Source organism: Anomaloglossus baeobatrachus, chromosome 4, assembly GCF_048569485.1.
Source record: "Anomaloglossus baeobatrachus isolate aAnoBae1 chromosome 4, aAnoBae1.hap1, whole genome shotgun sequence".
Lineage (NCBI taxonomy): Eukaryota > Metazoa > Chordata > Amphibia > Anura > Aromobatidae > Anomaloglossus > Anomaloglossus baeobatrachus.
Genome location: NC_134356.1, coordinates 359,304,641 through 359,317,637, shown reverse-complemented (window position 1 = coordinate 359,317,637; position 12,997 = coordinate 359,304,641).

Here is a 12,997-nt window from a genome sequence, read left to right as displayed (position 1 = left end):
CCACCACTTTCCCCCAACATTTGGGGGAAAAAAAGTGCGTCTTATGGTCCGAAAAATACGGTATATCTCCAGAAACGCATCAACCTATGGAATAAAGATATTATCATTAATCATCAATTTATCCTTATTGGCGGTAGCATGACGTTAAATCCGTTTCTTCACTCCAGCACCGAAGGTCATGTGTGAACGCATCTTCATTCTAAATGATATAATGGCTACGTTGTCCAATGGTAAACATGCAAAATATTGTATGAACAGATGAAATAACTCCCAAAAAGTGTATTAATTTCTAATTTTACAATTCCATTTTTTCCTCGCCTTCTTCCAAGAACAATATTTTTTTATTTTTTTGTCCCCATAGCTGTGTAAGGGCTTGTTTTGTGCAGAACAAGTTGTACTTTGGATAGACACCTTTAATTTTACTACATATTGTAGTGGAAAACAGGAACAAAAATTCCAAGTGTAGTGAAATTGCGAGAAGAAAAACACGTCTGATATTGTTTTTTAGGAATTGTTTTGGCATACATTGTACGGTAAAAATGACCTGCAATAAGATTTTTGTTATTACAATACAATAATAGCAAACATATCCAGATTTGTATTATTTAAGTGGTGAAAAAAAATCAGACATTTGTACAAAAATATTTTTTTCTGTACACATTTTCCGGACCCATAACATTATCATTTTTCAGTCAGTGGAGCTCTATCATGGCTTATTTTTTATTGGGTAAGACAATGGTTTTGCTAATACTTCTGTATTTTGAGAGAGATATGAAATTTTTATTGCTTCTTAAAGATTTTTTTGCGGTATTGTGGCAACCAAAAAAATGTAATTTTGGTGTTTTATATAATAATAATCTTTATTTCTATAGCGCCAACATATTTTGCAGTGCTTTACAATTCAGGAGGATCATATACAAACAAGTAACAGTTATAGAAAATACAATATTTAAAGGGAAAAAAGACAACCCTGCTCGTGAGAGCTTACAATCTACAATAAGATGGGGGGGAGAAAGGTACAAGTGCTTATTTACAATGACAATCCAGCCATCTCAAGAAAATGGGGGATAGATAATGGCTTCCTGGACCAGTTGGCCAGAGCCTTGAGATGCATTTGGGTGCCATGGAGTTTGACGTGGGGTTATTTTCTGAGAAGTTGTGGAGGGATTAGGCAAAATTAGTTTGGCTAGGGAGTGTGATAGGCCTCCCTAAAAAGATGTATTTTTAGGGTGTGTCTGAAGCTGAGTAAGTTGTGATTCGGCCTAACTTCTTGGGGTAGAGCGTTCCAGAGGTTTAGTGCAGCTTGGAAGAAGTCTTGGCTTTCGGAGTGTGAGGTTCGAATTAGTGTGGATGTTAATTGAAACTTATTTGCAGAGCGTAGAGAATGGGTGGGGTGATAAACAGAGAGGAGGGTGGAGATGTAGGGGGGTGCCGCATTGTGGAGAGCTTTGTGGGTGAGAACAAGCAGTTTGAATTGGATCCTGTGATATATGGACAGCCAGTGCAATGACTGGCACAGAGCAGAGGCATCCGGGTAGCGGTTAGCCAGATAGGTGACCCTGGCTGCTGCATTAAGGATGGACTGTAGAGGAGAGAGTCTAGGTAGGGGGAGACCAATTAATAGAGAGTTACAGTAGTCAAGGCCAGAGTGGATCAGGGCCACGGTGAGGGTTTTTGTCGTTTCCATTGGGAGAAAGGGGCGGATTCTAGAGATGTTCTTGAGGTGAAAGCTGCAGGAGCGGGCAAGAGATTGTATGTAGGAGGTGAAGGAGAGATCAGTGTCAAGTATAACACCCAGACAGTGGGCTTTCTGCCTAGGACTTATTGTTGTGCCACACACAGAGAGGGAGATGTCAGATTTAGGCAGGTTGGGAGACAGAAGTTCAGTTTTGGAAAGGTTAAGTTTCAGTTAGAGAGCAGACATGATGTTGCAAACTGCAATCAGGCAGTCACTAGTGTTCTGTAGTACAGCGGGGGTGAGCTCAGGGCGTGTATAGCTGTTTGTCATCAGCATAAAAATGTTACTGGAAGCCAAATCTGCTGATGGTCATTCCAATTGGGGCAGTGTAGAAGGAGAAAAAAAGAGGGCCAAGGACTGAACCTTGAGGGACCCCAACAGTGAGAGGAAAAGGAGAAGATGTGGAGCCAGCAAATGATACACTGAATGAGTGGCCAGAAAGATAGGAAGAGAACCAGGAAAGCACACTGTCCTTTAAGCCGATAGAATGGAGCATAGAGAGAAGGAGATGGTGGTCAACAGTGTTGAAGGCAGCAGAAAAGGTCAAGAAGAATAAGCAGAGAGTGGTCACCATTACGTTTTGCTGTCAATAGGTCATTGGTCACTTTGACAAGGTCAGTTTCTGTTGAGTGTAAAGGGCGGAAGCCAGACTGCAAAGGATCTAGAAGAGAGTGAGTGGAAAGGTAGCGGGTGAGACGAGAGTAGACCAGGTGCTCCAAGAGTTTGGAGATGAAGGGGAGATTGGAGACTGGTCTGTAGTTGCTTGTGCAGGATGGATCAAGAGAAGGTTTTTTTAATAATGGAGTAATGATAGAGTGTTTGAGGGAGCAGGGGAAGATACCAGAAGAGAGAGAGAGATTGAAGATTTTAGTTAGGTGAGTAGTGACAACCGGAGAGAGGGACTGGAGAAGGTGTGAGGGAAAGGGATCAGTAGGGCAAGTGGTAGGACGAGAAGAAGAGAGGAGCCTGGAGACTTCCTCCTCTGTGACTGGGTCAAATGTGGAAAGTGAGCTGGATGGGATATGGGGAGGGATGGGATTCACAAAGCTTGGTGGCTGGGAGCTGATCTCTTGCTGGATGTTTTCTATTTTCTCTGTGAAATACGAGGCCGGGTCATCAGCATGAAGGTCTGTGATAGGGGTCTGTGCTTTAGGACTGAGGAGGGAGTAAAAGGTGTCAAAGAGCTTTTTTGGATTGTTGGATAGTGAGGAGATAAGGGTGGTGAAGTAGGTCTGTTTGGCGAGGTGAAGGGAAGAGTTGTAGGTCCTTAACATGAACTTTTAGTGGATGAAGTTTTCTGGTGTGCGGGTTTTCCTCCATAGGCGTTCGGCACTCCTAGAGCATCGCTGGAGAAATCGAGTTTGTGATGTGAGCCAAGGCTGTTTTACTCGGTGTTTGGAGGTTCTGAGAGTGAGGGGTGCTACTTGGTGCAGGGTGCTGCTGAGTGTTTCATTGTAGTGGTTTACAGCCAGATCAGGACAGGAAAGTGATGAGATAGGGGACAATGATGAGTGTAGAGAGTCTGTAAGTGTCTTAGAGTCAATGGCCTGTAGGTTTCTGAATGTGTGATAGGTGGAAGTGTGCTGGGGCGGACAAGGGTTTGTGAGCTTGATTTTGTGGTCAGAGAGGGAAAGAGATGAGTTGTCAAACTGAGAGATTGAGCAGAAGCGGAAAAAGACCAGGTCAAGGGTGTTACCATCTTCATGTGTCTCAGTGGATGAGAGCTGTGAGAGGCCAAGGGAGGTGGTTAGAGATAGAAGCTGGGATGCAGATGGGGAGGAGGGGCTGTTCATGGGGATGTTGAAGTCTCCTAGGATGAGGGTTGGTAATTCTGAGGCCATGAAGTGTGGCAGCCAGGCTGAAAAGTGGTCAAGGAACTGGGTGGATGAGCCTGGTGGACAGTACATGACAGCAACTCTGAGGGAAAGGGGATGGAAGAGACTCATGGTGTGGACCTCAAAGGATGGGAATGAGAGTGATGGAGCTGCAGGGATGACCTGGAAAGTGCATTGTGAGGACAGGAGTAAACCGACTCCACCACCATGTCTGTTTTCAGGTCTTGGTGATTCGGAAAAGTATAAACCACCATGAGAAATGGCAGCAGGGGAAGCAGTGTCAGAATCCTGAATCCAGGTTTCAGTGAGGGCTAGTAGATTAAGAGAGTTGTAAAAACAAAATTCCAGAAAACCAAAATTCAAGAAAATCCCGAGGGTCCTAATTGTCTGAGGGCCACACGGGTAGCACAAACTCATGATACTAAAATAACAAGGAGACCAGGCGAGTTTTTAAAGTGCAAAAAGGTGCATATTTTATTAAGGATAGAGGTGACATAAACTTGTAGGCATTAGTAAAAATATAAAACCCAGACCAATCCAAGGGCTACATGCATATGGGATGCTATGTCATAGTCATTGGAACATTCAAATGAGTATACAATATCAGGCATTCTATGTTAAAAGATATCTCTATCATATGTGCAACAGTATCAGATAAAGTCTGCACAATGTAAGGTATATAGCATTAAATAACACAGAGGTCAAGAATAATACTGATAGGTAACATAACAATAATGAATGGCATATGACCATGCAGATCACACATCATCTATCAACAAGTGGAGGCATTGCAGGGTTATATCTCATAGATAATCCAGAGTGATTAACTCATATTACATGAATCCTGCCAGGGCAGGAATCATACCCTTTAATGCCGGATGATTGTCCACAATGGAAAGATGCAAGTGCGCACTTGGAGGTCAAGGGTTGTGGTCCCCAGGCTGCCTGACGTACGTTTCGATAGAAGTGTTGTCTTTCTTCTTCAGGGGATGGGGTGCCATGATGTACGTTCCAGAAATGCCGATTTTTAAATGGTGGCGCTAATTACCATAGCGGCGCATGCGCGGATCCGACTGGCAAGTCTCGCGTGATAAGCCGCCGTCACGCTATCACGTGCATGCGCAGGAGCGAGGACGCGTCACCATGGCTCCCGCGCATGCGCGAAGCACAAAACGGCGGTATTAGCATGGAGAGAAGGCAGAGGATCCGGGCATGCGCACATGGGTTCCGGGATCGGGTACAATACATATATAAGATATACATATACAATACATATATAAGATGGCACGCATGCAGGCACCCCACACGCGTGCACCCCTTCAGGAGCACACAAATATATAGGGCAGACTAGAGGAATAGGTAAGGGATATTGTGGGTGCTCAGCTTGTTAAGGGAAATTAACAAATGCTGATCACACCAGGGAATGATTAAGGAATCAAAGGAAACAGGACACTTGACACCCACCCGGACTGCACTCTACACAGATTCATACCTTCCACCATCAGATAAGATTTACAAAGAGGAAGATACAGTCATACATCAGTGAGTATTAAAAAATAATGTGAAAATGACGTAGCATAAGTCACAGTAAGCAGAGTTATATACCAGGACAGAGATTCAACAGGATGAGAGGGGAGCAGACATTGCACTTCAGTACGCAGAGTTATATACCAGGACAGAGATTCAACATGATGAGAGGGGAGCATACATTGCACTTCAGTACGCAGAGTTATATACCAGGACAGAGATTCAACAGGATGAGAGGGGAGCAGACATTGCACTTCAGTAAGCAGAGTTATATACTTGTGTGAAGAGAGAGAGAAGACAGATGTTAGTCCACTGCCATTGAAATAACTGCCCAGCACATAGCAACGATGGCACTTTGCATAAGATGGCACGCATGCAGGCACCCCACACACGTTTTATATATATTTTGCTGTTTATGGTTTTTATTGACTGGTTTATCTTTATAGTTTGATAGATTAGACTTTTCTGCACTTGGTGATATGAACTTTGGTTCAAACTTTAATTTTTTATTTATTTTTTCATATTTTTGAAAAACATATTTTTTTACTTTTTACTGTATTTATTAATCCACTTAGGGGACTTAAACTTGTAATTGATCGCTTGCACTATGTACAGCAATACCACAGCATTGCTACATATAGTAAAAATCATGGTCTCCTTTGAAGCTCCACAATGACAGGCATAAAGGCCTTTAAATGTTCCCCATCTAGCATAGAAAGATATTGGCGCGCCACGTGATTGTATCACAGAGGTTGTTGATGGACACATAGAATGACGCACCCCTCCGTCAGCGCACTTTTAATCACACTGTCGGAGTTTGACGGCAGCATTTAACAGGTTAACATTCCCCATTGGAGCTCAGCTGTTAGGTCACTCTAAGCCCGCTCCATACACATGCTATCAACTGGCGTCAAACATGTACAGCAGATGTCGGTAAGGGATGTATGCAATCATTAATTTGTAAGAAAGTATTCCAGCATAGGAGTAGTCATAATGGGCTCACGGATGTTGGGTGTGTTTATATTTTTGTAGAATATGCACACATTATCTCTCACACTTACCTGAAAAACAAAAAAATGACAGATGAAAATTAATACAAATTATATACACATTTTTGCAGCATAATCTAATTAATAATAATTTTTATTAAACAATCAAGATTTCTGTTTTTTGTGCATGAGCGGCATCACACGAGTGACTGTTTTGCTATACATGCTGATGCACATGATGGTTTGCATTCCAAAGTATATAAGTATGCTTTTGGTGGCACTCCATGTAATGTGAAATATACATGTGCATCTCAATAAATTAGAATATCATCAAAAAGTTAACTTATTTCAGTAATTCAATACAAAAAGTGAAAGCATATATTATATAGAGTCTTTACAGAGTAATCTACTTCAATTGCTTATTTCTGTTAATGTTGATGATTATGGCTTACAGCCAATGAAAACACAAAAGTCATTATCTCAGAAAATTACAATAATTACCACAAAATATCTGCAAAGGCTTCATAAAAGTTTAAAATGGTCCCTAACTTTGGTTCAGTAGGCTACACAATCATGGGGAAGAATGCTGACTTGACAGATGTCCAGAAGGCAGTCATTGACACTCTACAAGGAGGGTAAGCCACAAAAGCTCATTTCTAAAGAAGCTGGCTGTTTACAGCATGTTGTATTCAAGCATATTAATGGCAAGTTGAGTGGAAGGAAAAAGTGTGGTAGAAATAGGTGCACAAGCAACCGGGATAACCGCAGCCATGACAGGATTGTTAAGAAAGGGCCATTCAAATATTTGGTAGAGATTCACAAGGAGTGGACTGCTGCTGGAGTCAGTGCTTCAAGAGCGATCACACACAGACATATCCAGGACATGGGCTACAACTGTCGCATTCCTTGTGTCAAGCCATTCATTACTAATATACAACGCCAGGAGCATCTTACCTGTGCCCAGGAGAAATAACTAGACTGTTGTTCAGCAGTTCAAAGTGTTGTTTTCAGATGAAAGTAAATTTTGCATTTCATTTGTAAATCGTGGCTCCAGAGTCTGGAGGAAGAGTGGAAAGGCCACAATAGCTGCTTGAGGTCTAGTGTGAAATTTCCACAATCAGTGATGGTTTGGGGAGTCAAATCATTTGCTGGTGTAGGTCCAATGTGTTTTATCAAAACCAAAGTCAGCGCAGCCATCTACCAGGAAATTTTAGAACACTTCCTGCTTCCCTCTGCCGACAAGCTTTTTGGAGATGGAAATTCCATTTTCCAGCAGGACTTGGCACCTCTCCACACTGCCAAAACTACCAATATCTGGTTTAATAACCACAGTATTACTGTGCTCGATTGGCCAGCAGACTCACTTGACCTGAACCCCATAGAGAATCTTTGTGGTATCGTCAAGAGGATGATGAGAGACACCAGACCCAACAATGCAAATGAGCTGAAGGCTGCTATCAAAGTATCCTGGGCTTCTATAACACCTCAGCAGTACCCCAGGCTGATCGCCTCCATGCCACACAGCATTGATGCAGTAATTCATGCAAAATGAGCCCCGACCAAGTATTGAGTGCATTTACTGTACATACTTTGCAGTAGGCAAATATTTCTGAGTTTAAAATCATTTTTTCATTTGGTTTTATATAATATTCTAATTTTCTGAGAAAATGACTTTTGGGTGTTCCTTGGCTGTAAGCCATAAACATCAACATTAACAGAAATAGACACTTGAAATAGATCACTCTGTGTGTAATGTCTCTATATCATATATGTTTTTCCGTTTTTGTATTGAATTACTGAAATAAATTAACCTTTTGATAATATTTTAATTTATTTAGATGGCACTTGTATGTGTATAAATACCATACAATTATGCTGCCCAAATGTACCTGAATTACAGACATTTGGAATTGTGTATTCAAGAAGAAGGCTACTAATTATTTAGGGGGAGCCAGTAGTAGCCACATCAGTATTGCTACACTGAAGAATAACCTGAAAAATTGATCACCACTCAAAAAGAGCCTATGCAATCACCATGGAAATGTAGTTCGCAGTGAACCAAACAAAAACCTATAAAGAACTACAACATGCCATTTTGAAAAATCTTTATTGAAAAGTATAAAAAATACACAAGATTAAAATTATGCACAGCAAGAAGATGACTTGAGGAGGAACAACTTCATGTAAAGTATAATTGCAAAGAATCTCTCAGTGGCTAACAATAGTAAACATAAATTATTCTCACATAGGGCATAAACAGAATATATAGTACAGTTAGGTCCAGAAATATTTGGACAGTGACACAATTTTCGCGAGTTGGGCTCTGCATGCCACCACATTGGATTTGAAATGAAACCTCTACAACAGAATTCAAGTGCAGATTGTAACGTTTAATTTGAAGGTTTGAACAAAAATATCTGATAGAAATTGTAGGAATTGTACACATTTCTTTACAAGCACTCCACATTTTAGGAGGTCAAAAGTAATTGGACAAATAAACCAAACCCATACAAAATATTTTTATTTTCAATATTTTGTTGCGAATCCTTTGGAGGCAATCACTGCCTTAAGTCTGGAATCCATGAACATCACCAAATGCTGGGTTTCCTCCTTCTTAATGCTTTGCCAGGCCTTTACAGCCACAGCCTTCAGGTCTTGCTTGTTTTTGGGTCTTTCCGTCTTAAGTCTGGATTTGAGCAAGTGAAATGCATGCTCAATTGGGTTAAGATCTGGTGATTGACTTGGCCATTGCAGAATGTTCCACTTTTTTGCACTCATGAACTCCTGGGTAGCTTTGGCTGTATGTTTGGGGTCATTGTCCATCTGTACTATGAAGCGCCGTCCGATCAACTTTGCGGCATTTGGCTGAATCTGGGCTGAAAGTATATCCCGGTACACTTCAAAATTCATCCGGCTACTCTTGTCTGCTGTTATGTCATCAATAAACACAAGTGACCCAGTGCCATTGAAAGCCATGCATGCCCATGCCATCACGTTGCCTCCACCATGTTTTACAGAGGATGTGGTGTGCCTTGGATCATGTGCTGTTCCCTTTCTTCTCCAAACTTTTTTCTTCCCATCATTCTGGTACAGGTTGATCTTGGTCTCATCTGTCCATAGAATACTTTTCCAGAACTGAGCTGGCTTCATGAGGTGTTTTTCAGCAAATTTAACTCTGGCCTGTCTATTTTTGGAATTGATGAATGGTTTGCATCTAGATGTGAACCCTTTGTATTTACTTTCATGGAGTCTTCTCTTTACTGTTGACTTAGAGACAGATACACCTACTTCACTGAGAGTGTTCTGGACTTCAGTTGATGTTGTGAACAGGTTCTTCTTCACCAAAGAAAGTATGCGGCGATCATCCACCACTGTTGTCATCCGTGGACGCCCAGGCCTTTTTGAGTTCCCAAGCTCACCAGTCAATTCCTTTTTTCTCAGAATGTACCCGACTGTTGATTTTGCTACTCCAAGCATGTCTGCTATCTCTCTGATGGATTTTTTCTTTTTTTTCAGCCTCAGGATGTTCTGCTTCATCTCAATTGAGAGTTCCTTAGACCGCATGTTGACTGGTCACAGCAACAGCTTCCAAATGCAAAACCACACACCTGTAATCAACCCCAGACCTTTTAACTACTTCATTGATTACAGGTTAACGAGGGAGACGCCTTCAGAGTTAATTGCAGCCCTTAGAGTCCCTTGTCCAATTACTTTTGGTCCCTTGAAAAAGAGGAGGCTATGCATTACAGAGCTATGATTCCTAAACCCTTTTTCCGATTTGGATGTGAAAACTCTCATATTGCAGCTGGGAGTGTGCACTTTCAGCCCATATTATATATATAATTGTATTTCTGAACATGTTTTTGTAAACAGCTAAAATAATAAAACTTGTGTCACTGTCCAAATATTTCTGGACCTAACTGTATCTGTCAAAAATTGACACATCAAATAGATCGGTAAAGTATCATCTGATCAGCCCTAATACACAAATATTACATGCCACGTATTAGTTTACAAGATATTAATAAAGTTGATCCATGTGAATGAATACTCTGCAAAGCAGGTGGATGGTAGATAGAAGCAAGACAGCATGTCTATAATAATGATAACAGATGTAACACTGCATTGACTGTAAAAAAAAAGCATGGACATTCAATGATGTAATGGGGGATGTCAGGAATCAAAGATAAATACTAGTAGGTAATGCCATAACTAACATTCAAGAAAGTTATGTCCAAGAATTATTATAAATGAGAGTCTCGACACACCGCATTACATACATATAATAAGTCACATACAGATACACAGAATATCCAATATTTTCACATGCTGCATCTTACCACAGAACACCCTGACGCATTTCGCCGAGGCTTTATCCAAGGGCGCTTGTACCAAATATGAAGTCAGATGGGTTTTTATACCCTCAGCACAAGAATGGCTTGTCAGTGGTGAGTTTTTTTCTTGACTCATCTAATTTGGAAAGGGGTCTTATTGAGTTACTTTTACAACTTTTTTAATTTGTTTTGAATCATAATTTCTTTTTCTTTAAGGATGTTTTCTACCTGCAGCTCCAGGGAACAGCTATGGGGCGGCTTGTGCACCCTCATATGCTAATCTTTTCCTGGGGCTGTGGGAGAGAAATATTTTTTTGACAGACCTCCTACCATTTTCTGACAGAGTACATATGTGGTCAAGATCTATTGATGATGTCATCTTCATATGGCAGGGCAACAAGGGAGAACTAGAATCATTCATTACCTCTATCAACCGAAATAACATCAATTTGAAACTCACCTACAATATCGGAACCGATTCTATTGATTTTCTGGATGTGAAGTTCCATGTGGATGCGGGCGGAGTTATACATTCGGATCTTTTTAGAAAATCTACTGCAGTTAACTCTGTACTGCATGCTAAGTCTGCTCATCCAAAGCATGTTATCAAGAATATTCCAAAGGGTTAAATGCTACGAATCAAGAGGATCTGCTCAGATAACATATCTTTTGAGAGGCAAGCCGAGGATCTTACTAAAAAATTTCTTGCCAGAGGATACCATCCTAGAGATGTCAACTGTGGATATCAAGCAGCCAAACAAACAGATCGGAGGGCTCTTCTCAATAATGCCAAAAAACAAAACCCCATGATGACATTGTGAGATTCATTTCCACATTTAATTCGCATTCTGAGGAGGTACGTACCATACTGAAAAAACATTGGGGTATACTTAAAATGGATGACAGTTCAAGGTATTATGTACCATCGGATCCTAATATCACCTTTCGAAAATCTAAGAGCCTGAAGGACCTCTTGCTACACAGTCACCACAGAGGTCAGGTAGGCCAAACTGTTTTGGAATCCTCTAAGATCCCATGGGGTTGCAAACTGTGTGGTGACTGTGTGGCATGTCCCAAAGTTGAGAGAGCAAAGAATTTCTTTGACTCCGACAACAAGAGGGAATTTAAGATTACCCATGCCATTAATTGCAGCACAAAGGGGTGATTTATTTGGCTTCTTGTCCTTGTAACCTCAGGTATGTTGGCCTTACTACTAGGCAATTTAGAAGAAGAGCAAGAGAGCATGTCCTAGCCATTTCTGCAGCAAGGGATGAAGACGATTTATCTAAACTCACATCCATTCCCCATCATTTCAAGCAGTTCCATCAGTGCAATTCCTCATTGTTACGGGTTCGCGCAATTGAGAGAGACATGGTAAATCAAAGAGGGGTGAAGTGGAAAAATTTCTAGCTCAAAAGGAATCTCGATGGATTTTTACTTTGAACACTTTAGTACCGTATGGATTAAATGAGAATATCAGTTATCTGCCATTTTTTATAAAGGAAGAACTAGGTTCCTATAGGGTATATATTTATATTTTTGGACCTTCTTATTGGTATTATGAGTGATTTGTACATTCTTTTAGCTTGTTTTAACTTTTTTATATTTTTTTTATATTTTAGGATAAGTCCTATATATTGATATTGGAATGGATTATTTTATGCTTTGAAAATCAAAGTGACCATCTGAGGGGCATCTTCAATTGTTTTTTAACACGTGTTTTTTCTTTTTTCATTAATTTTCTTTTTTTATTTCTTTATATTTGTGTTATTATATGGTAGAATATAGATTATATATACATATATATTTTTTATATCATACCTTGCACTTTTTTCATATTCATATATGTGAATTTAAATACATTGTCATATTTTGCCCCTTTTTTTAATATCTATTTTTAATATCTATTTTCATACCTATTTATGGGTACAGTGCAATAAATATAGTTATCAATGATGTGTAATACCGCATTGTTTTTTTTTAAGTCCAAAACTTATGTTATTATAATAATATTCACATCTTTTCATTGTATACTAAGCGATTCCATTTACTTCCGCATGTGTGCAGCGCAATGCGTTCCACCTGTTTCTTTTATGTGCAACAAACATTTGGAGCACTTCCAGGTAGTGGAACGTTTTTTTCCAGCTATTGTTGGGGAAGATTATTTGAGATGCACCACATTGCGATTCTGCATTTCCGGTTTCCGTACGCTGATATTTCAGTGCAACACTATTATCGTCACTTCCGACGAGTAGAACGTTCGATGTGGTTCAAGCTGGGGAGAATTATTTATGCTGCTCCGCAGATGCGCGGTATGCAGCCACGCCACGTTTCCGGACGCTATAGGATCAACATCTTATTAACTAAGTAAGCAGTGCACATGATCTAGTTATGCTAATGGACTTGGCATTTTTTAAAACTACCAATGCTTTTAATGATGCAGTGTTCCCAACGATTGTATTGGCTTAGCCTTTTTAATTGCACATGTTAATTGAGGGATGGTTTAATGAGCTAAGGGTATAAAAACCCATCTGACTTCATATTTGGTACAAGCGTTCTTGGATAAAGCCTCGG